Consider the following 3,363-nt stretch of genomic DNA (forward strand, 5'->3'; position numbering starts at 1 on the left):
ACACACACACACACACACACACACACACACACACACACACACACACACACACACACACACACACACTGTGTCTCATTGAGCCAGGTACAGAAGGCTGCAGATCCCCTGCAAGGCATCAAATCCATGGGTGGGCTCTCATAGCATGTGCTAACGAGCTGGCTGATGTTCTCACTTCCATCCTCTTAGTCAGAGCATTGTCCTCTCCTGTCTCAAGACCACAACTATTGTCCCCATAACCAAGAAGAGCCCACCCACCAGCCTCACGCGTCTCCGTCCCCAGCTGCTTCTCCTGCTACCGCTCGACAGGCCTCGTCTGCTCCTGCTCCCCCAGCCTCGCCCGCTTCCACTTCACAGGCCTTGCCTGCGAGTTCCACTGGCTCACAACACCGTCCAGTAGCAGGTAATGATTTTTCAGAAATAGCACAAAGGTGATTTATCCATGATGCAGTTGCACAATTTTAACAACAAACACTATTTTTCTTTTTTTCATTTTTTGTTGCAGTCAAGCGAGAATGGTTCACTGCCGGCGCAGAGTTGATGTCTGCTGTGTGGCAGATGTCCTGGATTGATGAGGAGCTTTTGGACCAACGAAAGCCAGAGTTTCAGAAGAAAGACCAACGTGAGGAACAGCACATCGATCAGATGGAGTGGGTCATATCAATGAACGAGCGTGTTCTTCGTCTGAATGAACGTGTTTTTGAGCAAAATCAGGCTACACAGGAGAGAGAGCTTGCTGTTTCTCAGCAGGTCTGTGACATCGAGGAGGCCTTCCAGCAATCTGTGCTGGAATTGAAAAGGGATGAGCTGCAACAAAAGGCTGCTTTTCTTAGACTGATGTCCAACATGTAAAGTTCTGCTCAGAAATGATACCTTTACCTTTTGTGTGCAATAAAGATGTTTCCTGAAAAGTGGGCTGTTCTTTCAGTATATAGTCTTAAAAAACAGCAGAACAATAGTATCTAACGACCCAAATTGCTTTTGAAGTGTTATTTTTGTATTAAGGTATTGTTTAGTCTTGTTACAAATTTTACTGCACAGTTTGATGTTGTTAGGGGCATATCCAAGATGATATTTGAATATTCAAAGACATTCATCCTTTCTAATTGGCCATTTTAGTCTGGTTTGTGTTTGTCCATTTGTTTTGTCGCCCCAAATTTCTATGATAAAGACAAATGAATAAGTAAATCTTACCAATTAGCTGACCAATTTGTTTTGGAAAATACTTTTAAGGCACAAACTAATTTAATGTGCACTGTCATCGACGACTAGTCCAATATCACATCAAATTTAAGTTCAAAACCGTAAAACTCAACAGAGTACGCTATTTTTGAGTAGGCTAGCTTTGCTGTGGCAGCCTTGACCTGGGTTGACACAGGTTCARGAGTTGTACATTAATATTCACTGAATAATTCCTATGACTTTCATTGACATCTGTGATGTGCATTATGCATTTTCTTGCTAACAGACAGTTTTTCATCACAGCATTAATAATGAAAATTTCATCATTCAACACACTTTATGTTGCTATTGATCATTGCAGTAGGCCTACATTAAATTCATTTTGTGATTACATTAAGGTGTGCTCATTGCAACACTTAGCCTGAGATGTACAGTAATTAAGTGCACTTCACTGTACTTAAGTAGAATTGTTGAGTTGTCTTTGCTTTACTTGACTAGTTAGTTGTTTTTCAGTCTGTTTATTACTTGAAACTTCTTAAATTTTTWCACAATTAACAGTAGTTCCTACTCCATACTTTAAAAAAAGGGCAAGAAGTAGAAATTCATTTTAATTTATTCTTGCTTGTTTTCGTTCAAGCTTTTTATTGTGAAAAATAAATACTATTCATATAAATTGTGCCTCATAGATAGTGAATTTAATTGTGGTTGAATGAGAAGTATTAATATACCTAATAAAATTCTGATACCATATTGATCAGTAAACAAACAGATGCATGCAGTTGTATCAAGTCACAGTTACGGAGAACTTGTATTTGAAATCATAACTTCATTAGAATTCCAAAAATGTATTACATCAATACATCAAATTTATTTTCCCGCTTGCATGATTATAAGCATAAGCCAGACTTTTCTTGTTTCAGAAATTAACACAAAGACAGACAGTAAACAAGTCGTGCAGTATTAGAAATGTTCTAAGTGTTGGCCCACATTTGCATAACCTCCTCCCTGATGGCTCCCTGCAGCAGGTTGTCTGGGCACTAACCACACTAACCATGATGGGTCAAATGTCTCTCCGTGGTCTTCACACAGGTTATGCAGAGCACAACACGTCGCAACCATGTTCTTCACCAGTGAGATGTCACATTCCCTTTTTTTCAGCAAACAACACCACCTGCCCTTCAGCCGTCCAAAGYCGTGTTCCACCACGATTCGTGCACAACTAAATTTGAGGTTGAACATTTGCTGCTCCTGTGTCAACTGTCCATTGTCCGGAAAYGGCTTGAGGAGCCAGTCATTGCAGCGGGTATGCGGAGTCGCCCAGGATGTAGTAACCAGCAGTGGCACCACCTATCACCCTAGTGTGGTTTGGGGAAAGGTTTCCCTGGCAAGCCTGCTCGAACAGGTTGGACAGATGAAGAACCCGGGCATCATGAACACTACCTGCCAGCCCATTACTTTACATCCACCCATTACATTACTTCCAACGATGGCAATGGGGAAAAGTGACTTTTGTAGTGTGTATAATTGCTCGAGGCAATGTGACCGAGTAAAAGACAGCGGAGAACCTTGTTCTTTTTACCGAATTCCTCCAGGAAAATCGAGCAAAGCTACTAAAAGAAGAAAGCTGTGGCTCAATCAATGCGCTTCGCCGCCAGGACTTCACTCCGATGAAAAACAGTAAAGTGTGTAAGCTGCTTTTTTTTTTCTGGCATGGCAATTAATTATACAAACTCTGTGGACTACATTCCTACATTACATCTTGGATATGCGAAACAGACAAAAGAGAGAGCAACCTCCTGCAGCAAAACAGCATGCTACTGCACAGATGAGAAGACAGCTAGTGCAACAAGTCAGAACAAAAAACTGGAACTGCTAGGCCTCGCTGTACAAAAGACCACTGAATTTACTGAAGTTTCAACCTGCCACATGCTAGGAGATTCTTCTTYCAGCCAACCTGAAGAAATAACGTGAGATAAATGTCATCAAACACATGCAGCTCTGTCAAAATAAAGAYACCACAGCACAGTTATCCTGTATTTGGTGGAAATCATTCRACCAAAATMATTTCTGAACTCTTCCTGAGCTAAAACAGCATTGTTGTTTCTAAAAGAATATYAAGTTGTTTACTTGCATAATTTGAGGTTTGACAGCACTGCATCTGTATCATTTTGGCCATTTCTCATT

At 41.0% G+C, this 3,363-nt stretch overlaps 1 long non-coding RNA gene across 1 annotated transcript; it reads left to right on the forward strand.

The window, feature by feature from the left end:
* The first annotated feature begins 6 nt into the window (after positions 1–6).
* LOC106517881 (uncharacterized) lies at positions 7–908 on the forward strand. Its single transcript, XR_001310258.1, has 2 exons — positions 7–400; positions 503–908. It is a non-coding gene; the product is annotated as an uncharacterized LOC106517881 (long non-coding RNA).
* Positions 909–3,363: the final 2,455 nt, after the last annotated feature.

Source organism: Austrofundulus limnaeus, unplaced genomic scaffold (assembly GCF_001266775.1).
Source record: "Austrofundulus limnaeus strain Quisiro unplaced genomic scaffold, Austrofundulus_limnaeus-1.0 Scaffold54, whole genome shotgun sequence".
NCBI lineage: Eukaryota > Metazoa > Chordata > Actinopteri > Cyprinodontiformes > Rivulidae > Austrofundulus > Austrofundulus limnaeus.